Genomic DNA, 13,028 nt, shown 5'->3' with positions numbered 1-13,028 from the left:
GTGTGCAAATGTAAGAAAGCTTTGTATGGGTTGAAGCAATCTCCTTGTGCTTGGTATGAGAAGGTTGACACTCATTTAGTCAAACAAGGCTTTCATAATAGTCCAACAGAAAGCGCATTGTATGTAAAGCGTGAGGGTGATGTACTTCTCATTGTCGTTCTCTGTGTGGATGATTTGTTGATCACTGGATCAAATGAGAGACATATTACTGAATTTTAAGCTAATTTGAATGCTACTTTCAAGATGAGATATTTGGGGTTGTTGCATCATTACTTGGGTACAATTTAAGCAGTGTGATGGTGGTATTGCCTTGCGTCATACAAGTTACATAGAGACATTGCTATGTAAGTTTGGACTTGATGATTACAAAACTATTGCCACTCCCATGGAAATAGGTTTGAAATTGAGTCTTCATGATGTTGGTGATCCTACCGATGTCACTCTTTACCAAACTACTGTTGAATGCCTTATTTATGTATGCAACACGAGGTCGGATATTCAAATTGCAATCTCACATGTCATTAGATTTATGCATAGCCCAGGGTCTAAGCATTGGCAGGCTGCCAAGAGTTTTTTTTTCTACTTGATTGGTACTTTACATCTTGGCTTGTTTTATCCCAAGGGGGGGTTATTGCCATCAGATTTACATGCTTTTTCGGACTCAGATTGGGCTAGTTCTTTTGACACGAGAGTATCTACAATTGGTTTTTGTTTCATGATTGACAGTTCATGCATATCATGGTCGAGCAAGAAGCAACTTACTGTGGCCACTTCTAGTTGTGAGGTTAAGTACAGGGTAGTCTTCACAGCTATGGTTGAGTGTGTATGGCTGAGACGCCTTATGGCTGATTTGTGTGTTGGACAAGACCCCGGGGAGGTCACCTAATAAAAATGTAACCTATCACGTGAGTTCAACAGAAGGGTATTTAAAGTTCTTGAAACTTACAGAAATATATATACATAAGGGCATTATTTTTTCAAATTTGAAAAAAACTTACAGATTTTAAAATAAAAGGGTACATTATATTCTTAACAAAGTTTACAGATAAGGGGTTTTACAAACATGTCTTGAACGCACGTGATGTGGTAGTTTTACACATAGTGAACCCCCCGAGGACAGGACACTGCCAACATCATCTACACTGACAGTCAGATCGCATTGGCAGTTGCGAGGAACCCAATTTTTCATACTTGCAAAAAGCACATTGAGGTGCATTACCATTATGTCAGAGGGAGAGACTCTCAGTAGGAGAGATTAGGTTGGCTTATGTGCCAACACAGGACAACCTTGCATATCTTTTCACAAAGGCATTGTCTTGTGAGAAGTTCAAAGCTTTCTGCAAAGCTTTGGGCTTACTCCCCTTTGTGGACTGATCATGTCCTCCAGGGCATGGCACTTCCCTATACTCTATGTGCCAGCTCTCGTTCATCGTATCACTCCCAAGGGGGATTTTTTACCATATATATGTGGTATGATGTGTGGTGAACACACTTAGGACCCCCGGGGAAATTTTTTCCCTCGCTAGGAGGTTTTTTCCCCGCGCATTGTATATACGTTCATCATTCTAGGGCTATCTATCTTTCCATTGCACACTAAGTAATATAGTCTCTGTTGTGTGCCTTGAGCTTCCTTCTTCTTCTCCATGCTGTGTATGTTTTCTTGCAACCCTAATTCCAATAGGACTTAGATTATCTAAGACTCCTAGACTGCAAAAATTATTACTTGAAGCTTTGGAACTAATCCCTTGCTCATTTTTCGACTTAGGTATTCGACTCTGACTATTCCAAAGGATGTTTTTGCATTCGGTAACTTAATTCACCATAAACTAACCAAAATCTGTCAACAAAAGATATGGCAAAGTGGGAGTAAACCTCGACCACTATAGTCTTTTAAAAAGGACTCTATGTCAATGAGTAGAAATGCCAAATGGCTCCACAATGTGATAAACAATGGCAATCCGCACCCAACATACATAAACAGAGTGACTATGCATAAACAAGCACCGAAAGAGGTGCAATCTGAAAAAGTGATCAATGCAAAATTAATGCTCTCATGAGAGCTCACCGACACTCAAAAGTGCTCGCCGACACTCAAAAGTGATCAATGCAAAAATAATGCTCTCATGAGAGCTCACCGACACTCAAAATGCATGTACAATGGACATCAACCATGCACCAAAACCATATGCAAAACCGTCGGCAAAGACCATGAACTCAAAGCATAAAATCGTTGCCAAAGTGTCCAATAAACGTCTCCATGATTCTTTATCAAATCTACCAAAAACCTCAAACCTCAAGCTCCGCACAAGCTGAAATTGCATCTTCCATCTCAAAATTTGTGTACCCAACTTTAAGCACCTGTCGTGCTTCCAAAAGTGCATCAAACTCTCACACTGTGAGAAAATAAAAAACTTGAAATTTCTTGCATACAGTAAATGTAAGTTGAATATCAGCAAATCAGTGAGACATTTACAACAAAATCTTCTACATAGTTGTAGATTATGTTGAAATAGAAGAGCATCGCAAGCAAAATTTTCAGATCTGCAATCCAAAAGGAGAAAAATGAATCTAAATAGTATTGTTACACACACAGTTTTTAGGGTAGCACCTTCACCTACTCACTATGTTCCACATTGTCTTCTGAGCTTCCAAAAGAGCATACATCACTCTTGATTAAGCTCACAAGCTCCATTGGTTCTCACAAAGATTCCAACCTTTCTTCATCTCTTCACCGCCGAGAGCAAGCAAGTTATTACCTTGAAGCTCTCAACATCGCCATGCTCTCTGCGATCACCATGCCCTTTGATACCAATTGTGAGTGTGCAAATGTGGTGCGTGTGCGGGGGGAGAGAGAGAGAGAGAGAGAGAGAGAGAGAGAGAGAGAGAGAGAGAGAGAGAGAGAATACAAGATGTGAGTAGATCAACTCACCACAATGTGTGACAGCCCCTTATTCTTCTATCTAGTAAAGAATAAAGTGTGTACAATGATGGATGATTGAACGTCTCTGGCGTGTTCGGCCAGGGTAAGAGGCACACCACCTTTACCCCAACAAAACTATAGCAAGAGCAAGATAAGCAATGAAAATATGATTCAATTGTCAAAAGACTTGGAAATTAGTCAAATTACCCAAGTAAAATAGATTTAAAAGCAAAATTTTATATCAGGAGATGATCGGAAGCCTACGTATAAGATGAGATTAGTTACAAAGGGTTTCAAGCATCAAAAAGGTATAGATCTTGACAAAATCTTCTTGCTTATGGTTAAGATAACTACTTTGCATATGATGCTTGAATTAGTAGCTATTGAAAACTTAGAGTTGGTTCAAATGGATGTGAAGATTACTTTTCGTCACGATGATCTCCAAAAAATGTATACATGTAGTTTCTCTGTACAAACAGTGTTTCTAAAAAAAAAGCCTTTCCGTCATGGTGATCTTCAAATGGATATAAGAGGAGTCAAGAGGATCACTGTTTGTACATGAAGAAGCGCAATGATGGTTCATTCATTCTATTATATGTCGATGCCATGCTAATCGATAGAAGCAACACTCACAAAATATGCCAATTTGAAGCAATAAGACTTTTGATATGAAGGATTTGAAAGAGTCTATTTACTTTTTTGGTATGTATATCAAGCATGACAGATCCAAGGGGATTCTTGATTTGTCTCAGGAATCGTACATTTGTAAGGTCTTGCAACATTTCAGTATACGGGGGAAAAAGGCATCGAGTATCCCAATATGAAACTTAGCAAGGATGATTCTCTAAAATTGGATGCTAGAAGGCCAAGATTGTTAAGAGTCCATATTTTTCAACTATGGATAGTCGCATGTACACAATGGTGGCTACGAGGCCAGACATTACATTTGCAATGGGAATGGTGAGTCGTTTACATGACTAACCATGGCAAGGAACATTCGGATGTAGTGAAGTATATCCTCAGGTACTTAAAAAGTACAACAAGCAAATGCTTACTCTTCTATATTAGTAATGCATGCATCATTGAATCTAAATTCAAATTATGCAGGAAATGTTGACAATAAGAGGTCTACATTTGACTATGTTTTCATATTTGCTAGAGGAGCTATCTCTTGGAAATCATGTCTTCAAGATTGCACATCCTCTCCACTACAAAGCATGAGTATGTTGCAGTGTCAAAAACTAGCAAGGAAGCTTTTTGTGATTTGCACGTTTTATTTATGGTTGGCATGTTTAATGGGATATCCAAACAAGGGTCGACAAATTCCAATAATGCATTGTAATAATCGGAATGTGATTGCTTTGGCAAAGAATCTAGTGTTTCATACCAAAACAAAATACATAGAGGGAAATTATCACTTCATTCCGAATGTGTTGACAGCAGATAAGCGGATTGAGCTTATCAAAGTTCATACCAACGACAATTCTGCAAATTCTCTTACAAAGAGCTTAGCTTTAGAGCGGTTTGCACATTGCATAAAGCTAATGGGAGTGGTGTGAAGCCAATGTCGTGCTTCAGAATTGTAAAGGTTTTGTTTATACGTTTGTTCCTACTCACTTAGGGCCACATAAGCATAAAATCGACCAGACCTAGTAATACTGGATGTATTTCAAAAAAATTAGCCCATTGCTGCAAAGATGCAAGATTCTAATCATCGGCAATTCTCAACACACCTCCCCCCCCCCCTTTTTTTTTTAAATCTTTGCCTTTCCACCCAACTATTGTCCATCTCCCTCTTGCTCGCCTCCTCCTTGCTAGGCCAAGTGCTCCTCTGCTCCCTTCCTCAAGCTCTCCATCCCCTCACCTGCTGCTCCTCCCCCGTTGCATTGCATGTTTGGTCTATCAGACACAAACTGTTTGCATCCTGGTGAGATTTTTCTAGAGCTTCCCAAGGAGCCTCTTACATAAAGGATATGTGCCTTCTGACTTTCTTTGAAAAGGGGAATTTGCAAGAGCAAGATGATTTTCAAAGAAGGTATCCCAAGTTGGAGGATGCAATGAAGTAGCTGGAAAAAGGAGACGATCTTCATGTCGAACGTGAAGGCGGAGCCTCCGCTCTCCTCTACGACCACCCCTAAACTCCATCCTTGTATACCCTCCCCTTCAATTCTACCGATGTAGACTACAATTTCATGTTGTTAAAAAATGGTATCAGAATCAACAAGGCAAATCTTCCCGCATTCGATTCGATTTTTATTTCTAAGAATGGGTACCCCCTACTTGTTAATCGAATTGATTTTTTATGAGGTTTAAAGAACAAAACATCTTGCATTGAAAGCCACAACATACACAGTGCTCTCTTGGGGTTAAACTCCACCACTCCCCGTTTCGTCTGTTGTGCACTCTATCTCAGTTCAATAGTTTTGAAGTGTTTAAAGTTGTCTCGTTTGGTCCTTTCCTTTAGCACATGGTGCCCTCGCGTCACAGTGGTATTAGAGCTCTGGTTGTGAGCTTTTTTGAAAGCATACTGGTCCTTCAAAGAGCGGACAAAGCAAGATGATGCTTTCAAATTTCTCCATAAAAAAAATTTCTCGCTTTTTGGGAGAGAGAGATCCAAGGGAAGCTTAACAGTTTCTGCAACAGTTTGACAACATCTGCACCATTGGGATCTACTTAGAAGAATCAAGATCATCCTCCTTTTGTTGTGTCAACAAAGATGGGTTTTAAACTAAATTCTCCTTGTTTTCTGTTAACCCAGATAGATTGCTCGTAAAATTTGGCCCTAATCTAGAGTGAAATCATCAGTTAAGAGCTAAAATGTAGGAGAAAAAGGTCAAATCTATGGAAAAATAAAAAGATACGCATGGTAGTCTTCCATGAGACAATATATCCATGAGCTCCATCAAACTGACATCTCAACATAACGTCATCAAAAGGTGTACAAACACACCACCATCTTCAAAGGAGTGATTCCTAAAAACCCTAGCAATGCGGGAGCGCCCTTCTGGGCTCGCATTGTCTGCACACTCTTCAGAGCAGGGAGGCCCTCGAAAGGTGGTCAGAGTCCTCTAGCCCTACAGGTGATGCTTGCAGCTTGGGGTGATGCGGAGACGATTTCAATCTCAAGTGCAAGGGATCCCGACTGCTCGTCCTGGCTCATCTGGCATTTTGCAATACTTGTTCGCCATTTTTTGAAGATAGGAGTCGACCATCCCTCCCTTTTCTCCTTGGAGAGAGCTTGCGATGGCAGTATCGTCCTCCCCAAGTGGCAATGGAGGGAACCTTCTAACAAGGCTTGGCTCCCCTAAAGCCTGTGGCAACTGCATAGTGGAAGAGGTGGGCTGATGCTATGTTGGGAAGCGATTCTTTTGTGGTTTGGGCGGATAGACATCCCAGGGTTTACGGCATTATGTCTTTGAGTTTGTTTGTCCTGGCTTGTTTGTGTTATAAAATCTAATATCTAACCAACCCAAATGATTTTCTCATATTAAACCGATCATTTAATGTGGGATAATAAACGGGAACAAGGGTTAGAATATAGACATGTACTTACGGATCTATCTCAACACGTGGACAATGGTAAAGGGGTCCAAATGAGCGATGGTTTGTCAAAGAGCAAGGTTAACTAATGAAGAGATTAAAAGACCTTAGGGTTAGCTTCATTAAAGACCTCCAATGGTTAGTGTTAAAAGTCTTTTGACCTTAGGCGACCTTAGGCAAGCTAGGGTTGAGCTTGAGGTGGGAACCCGACCTAAACTTGAGGTGCTTGTCATGCTTGATGACTAAGGTGCTTGAGGTTCTTGTCGTGATTGATGACTAAGGTACTTGAGGTGCTTGTCATACTTAATGAGGAAGGTGCTTGAAAAGATTACCATGCATAGGAGGTAAGGTGCTTGAGTCAAATAGAGACCCTACAAACTTAATGAGGAAGGTGCTTGAGAAGCTTCCCATGCATGGGAGGTAAGGTGCTTAAGTCAAAAAGAGACCTTACAAAGGAGGGGAAAAGTCCCAAAGTTAGGGGAATCTTTGACTTAACCTCCCACTCACCCAAAGGGCACCCCTTTTCTCAAGGGGCACATGGGACACATGTCAGACTCTCCCTATGCTTAGCCACATGGTGTGCTTGAATGTTGTTGGTTGGGCTAACGAGGGGTCCAATGAGCTTCTAGTTCCATCCAAAAAATATCTAGATATTTTCAAGCTCTCTCTCTCTCTAAGGGGTAAGGAGAACACTTGTCCAAATACTACCCATGTACTTGAATGCATGATGCATGTGATTGGCTAGAGGGAGAGGGGTCCAATGAGCTTGAAGCATGTGGAAAGGCTAGAACTCGACCCAAGCAAGCAAGGGGGGTGCTGGGAAGTATACACCACACACACACTCATTTTGTGGATCATTCTCACTTGGTGAAAGTTAAGGAACTCCACCTCCTTCTCCAAGCTTGTGAGAAGTGAGAGCCTACACCGACACTCTTGGCTATGGAATGCAAATCCAACCAAGAGCCATGCTTCAATGCTTAAGCTTGTCATATTCTCCATCTTCATTACTATGCTATTATGTACGCTAGCAAGAAGAGTGATGATAAATGAGGAACTATTTCTTTCTTCTATAGAATGTTTCTTCTTCCTCTTATCCTCATTCCCCACTAGCTCTCTCCACCTTTGAAGGTGTTTGAGGCCTTGGGACTGAGGCTTGGTATAGTTAATGCTTTCTACAAAGTTTATGTTATGCTTGTGATGCATAAAGCTTTCCATCTTCATTGCATCACCTAGGTCACAAGGAACACAAAGATTGTATTGTACCAAGTCTCTCTTGATGGGAGAAACTATAACACAAATGCCTATTGGAGGGGGGGACCGGCTCCGTATGAATCCGGTCCTCAAATGTTGTTATGTTCTCTAAACACTCTCTCTTGCAAAAGAATTGTTCATGCCAAGTTAACTAAGTACCATGTTTATGTTGCTACCATCAATTAAGTTCACCCGCTATGCTCACAAAGTAATCTCACTAAAGTGCTGCATCTAATTTCCTAATTTCGCTACTCTCAAAGTTCATAGGCCATTTCCATTACATTTTTATCAGAGCATTTGGTTTCTCTTTTCTTGCTTAAGAAGAGAGGTCCTTAAGTAGCTTAATAATGGTTGATTTTGTTAATTTTATTAGGGTAAGCGGGACTGGGATCTATTATCGGTTTTATTGAGCCTACTATATGGGATTATGGTGCACACCTCGGGAACTTTGGTCTTAATAATGGAGTCTTTTTAGACTTGCCTACGGCTTTACCATTATTGAGCCATAAGAAGTCCAATAGGAGATGGCCCTCGGCAACTTCGCTATGTTAGACTCACTCTACTACTCTCTATAATTAACCAATTTGAGCGGTGGGTGTAGATACTTAAGTGCATATTTTCAAAGGCTAAGAGGAGTAGCAACTAAGGCTTTGAATTGCCAAAGCATACACTAAGTAAACACATAAGTTTAATTAACATGGCTAACAATAACCAAGAGAGTAGAATGAACATTAATAACTTTGATTTTGCACATGAAGGTGCTAATGATGATGCCCCCATGTTTGTTAATTATCTTGTCACTAGGTTGCAATAAGTTATGTGCAACCCCGCTTTGCAAGCTGGTTACTCAACAACTTCATGCCTATGGGATTTCCTTTCCTCTCCAAGAGGAGAGAGAGCTTAGGAGGCCTCTTGATGAGGACCCCAAAAGAAGACTCTCCCCCATACGAGAGGAGGAATCAAAAGATCAAGAAAGTAATGAATCCCTAAATTCCTCTGAAGATGTGGCTCCAGGAAGAAGGCGAACTAAACGATCTCCAACTCCTCCCAAGAGAAAACGGTTAACCCATAGCATATGAGAGCCGAAGGCTCAATACGAATGAACGGGTCTTAGGCATTTATGAGAAAGAGCTGTTAGTTGTTCTACATGCCCTAGACACATGGAAGCACTATCTATTGGGGACTCCATTCATTTTACGAACAGACCATCAAAGTCTCAAGTACTTCATGACGCAAACAAAGCTTTCTGACAAATAAATGAGGTGGGCAAATTTTCTTTCGCAATTTAATTTCCACATTGCTCTCATTGCTGGTAAGCACAATCAAGTGGCTGATACATTTTCACGACGACCAAAAGTTAATGTTGTGTCAATAGCAACTTACAATGATCTATCTTCTATGATAGATGAGTATGCTAGTGACCCTGACTTTAAAGACATAATGTCAGCCCTTGCTTTGGGGAAGAAAGAGGAACCATTCACCTTGTAGAATGGTTATCTTCTCCATGGAGATAGGCTATGTGTTACCCACTCCTTTCGTGAGAAAGTCATGTATGAATCCTATGCTCCTCCCTATGCGGGACATAGAGGCATTCAACGTACTCTTCAAGGAGTAGAGACGTACTTTTATTGGCTTACCATGGAAGTGGACATACAAGAGTATGTTTCAAAATGTGTGGTATGCCAAAAGACCAAGTATGATAGAGGGAAGCAACCTGGATTACTCCAGCCATTGCCAAATTCTAATTCACCATGGGAGAGTATATCCATGGATTTTATCTTTGGATTACCCAAATCTATCCATGAGAATACGGGAATATGGACAATAGTCAACAGATTTAGCAAGCAAGCACACTTTATCCCTGTCAAAAAGACTATTAAGGCACACCAAATGGCAACTCTCTTCATATCCCACATTTTCAAACACCATGGATTGCCAACATCCACGTGTCAGATAAAGATCCTAGAATGACCAGTAATTTCTAGAAAGGTCTCTTCCAAAATCTAGATACAAGATTGAATTTCTCTTCGGCCTATCACCCACAAACAGATGGCCAAAGTGAGATAGCCAATCTTATGATTCTTGATTTACCAAAGACTTATGTTACAGAAGTAGATCAACACTCACAATAAAAAAAATACTTACCTCTTGTAGAGTATGTGTATAATAATACTATCCATACTTCTGCAGGAAAAGCACCTTTTGAAATCATAGAGGGAAGACCTAAAAGTCCCTTGCTATTTAAAGTACATGAGAAGATCTTTGTTGCCCTGATGAGTATAGCCGTGACCTACAAGCATCTTTTCGAAAGATTCAGGAGGCTTTATCCATCTCCCAAATAAGGCAAAAAGCTGCTGCTGACAAGCACAGAAGAGCCTTAACGTTCAAAAAAAATGATTGGGTCTTACCTAAGTTTCCTAAGGCTCGATTGAAGCAAATAAAGGGCAAAAATCCTACAGGCCATCAAAGTATTATGCTAAACAAGCAAAAAGATACTATGGTCCTTTTCAAATTTTGAAGCCAATCAATGAGGTGGCTTATCAACTCAAGTTGCCTAACCATTGGCTCATACACAATGCTTTTCCTGTGAGCCTACTTAAGCCCTACAAAGGAGAGCCTCCAAATGAACCAATTATTGAAGACCCTCCCGAAATCGAAGACCAAGAAGAGGTGCTACAACCCGAAGCTATCCTTCGGCATGACAACAAGGTACTACGACATGGTAAGATTATCCGACGGTATCTTATTAAGTTCAAAAATTATCCTTTTGAAGATGCTAGATGGATACAAGGAATCCAACTTAAGGATAGTATGAACCTTGTCAACACTTACAATGCTACATTAGAGTAAGCAAATGTACATGTTTCTTTTAAATAATCAATGTTTTTGTCTTACAGAACTAATTCTCTCTTTATTGTGCACAAATTTAAATAGTATGCATACTAAGAATCGTGTTTGTGATGACAACGTCTCTCAAACACCATGTAGAATTTGTCACTCTACTTGCGAGGATGAAATGGACTAAAGAGCAGACATGCTTACGACACCTATGTCTCCCAAGCACCAAATGAATTAATCATTCATTCTGAAATGACGTCATAGGGTAAAAAGGGATCCTCTACCTGCTAAGACAAATTGATTAATGACTATGGCTTTTACCTCAGAGTCGAGAACGACTATGATCTCAAGAGAGAGGTAATGTCTTAAAATCTAATATCTAACAAACCCAAATGATTTTCTCATATTAAACTGATCATTTAATATGGGATAATAAACAGGAACAAAGATTAAAATATAGACAAGTGCTTACGGATCTATCTCAACACGGGGCCAATGGTAAAGGGGTCCAAATGAAAGATGGTCTGTCAAAGAGCAAGGTTAACTGATGGAGCTTAAGAGACCTTAAGGTTAGCTTCATTAAAGACCTCCAATGGTTAGTGTTAAAAGTCCTTTGACCTTAGGCAAGCTAAGGTTGAGCTTGAGGTGGGAACCCGACCTAAGCTTGAGGTGCTTGTCGTGCTTGATGACTAAGGTAGGTGCTTTTCATACTTAATGAGGAAGGTGCTTGAAAAGCTTCCCATGCATGGGGGGTAAGGTGCTTGAGTCAAAAAGAGACCCCACAAACTTCATGAGGAAGGTGCTTGAGAAGCTTCCCATGCATGGAGGGTAAGGTGCTTGAGTCAAAAAGAGACCCTACAAAGGAGGGAAAAAGTCCCAAAGTTAGGGGAATCTTTGACTTAACCTCCCACTCACCCAAAGGGCACCCCTTTTCTCAAGGGGCACATGGGACACATGTCAGACTCTCCCTATGCTTAGCCACATGGTGTGCTTGAATGCTGTTGGTTGGGCTAACGAGAGGTCCAATGAGCTTCTAGTTCCATCCAACAAATATCTAGATATTTTCAAGCTCTCTCTCTTTCTCTAAGGGGTAAGGAGAACACTTGTCCAAATACTACCCATGTACTTGAATGCATGATGCATGTGATTGGCTAGAGGGAGAGGGGTCCAATGAGCTTGAAGCATGTGGAAAGGCTAGAACTCGACCCAAGCAAGCAAGGGGGGTGCTGGGAAGTATACACCACACACACACTCATTTTGTGGATCATTCTCACTTGGTGAAAGTTAAGGAACTCCACCTCCTTCTCCAAGCTTGTGAGAAGTGAGAGCCTACACCGACACTCTTGGCTATGGAATGCAAATCCAACCAAGAGCCATGCTTCAATGCTTAAGCTTGTCATCTTCTCCATCTTCATTACTATGCTATTATGTACGCTAGCAAGAAGAGTGATGATAAGTGAGAAACTATTTCTTTCTCCTATGGAATGTTTCTTCTTCCTCTTCCCTATCCTCATTCCCCGCTAGCTCTCCACACCTTCGAAGGTGTTTGAAGCCTTGGGACTGAGGCTTGGTATAGTTAATGCTTTCTACAAAGTTTATGTTATGCTTGTGATGCATGAAGCTTTCCATCTTCATTGCATCACCTAGGTCACAAGGAACACAAAGATTATATTGTGTCAAGTCTCTCTTGATGGGAGAAACTATAATACAAATCCCTATTGAAGGAAGGACCGGCTCCGTATAAATCCAGTCCTTATCATGTTCTCTAAGCTCTCTTGGAAAAGTATTGTTCATGCCAAGTTATGTAAGTACCATGTTTATGGTGCTACCATCAATTAAGTTCACACGCTATGCTCACAAAGTAATCTCACAAAAGTGCTTCATCTAATTTCCTAATTCCGCTACTCTCAAAATTTATAGGTCATTTCCATTATAGTTTGTGTGCATAGGACACTTTGTGTGAGAGGGTTGCCCTATGGTGGCACCAACACTTCACTTTTGTACTATTTTGAACTTTTGAACGTTAGTGTACACTGTATCCCTCATCCTCCACACTATCTCGCACGGGCGACTTCAAATGGGATCTACGGTTGAGGTGATTCGGACCGTCAAATGCACATTTGTAAATTCGGGACATTCGGTATATTCGGGGAGAAAAGTTAATTCGAGTAAGCTAGTAAATTCGGGACAGTTCACACCCCATGTCTTGAACCCGCAACCTCCCGACTACGAGCCATGTGCACTAACCGCTACGCCCGCATGCGTTCGTTTAAATATAGAAGATTCGAGTATGCCATATTGTAAATGTGGGCCGATTAATAAATTCGGGGCAAATTTGTAATTCAGGCAGACTAGTAAATTCGAGAAAATTGTCAAATCTGACGGTCCACGATTGGCGCACTCCACGCTTTCTTCCTCCACCATCAATCCCATTTGAGCATGCCCGTCTGATATAGTGATGAGGATCCCCCATGGCTGT

This window comes from Adiantum capillus-veneris, chromosome 29 (assembly GCF_014529385.1).
Source record: "Adiantum capillus-veneris isolate H3 chromosome 29, ASM1452938v2, whole genome shotgun sequence".
Taxonomy (NCBI): Eukaryota; Viridiplantae; Streptophyta; class Polypodiopsida; order Polypodiales; family Pteridaceae; genus Adiantum; species Adiantum capillus-veneris.
This window is presented reverse-complemented; position numbering follows the sequence as displayed.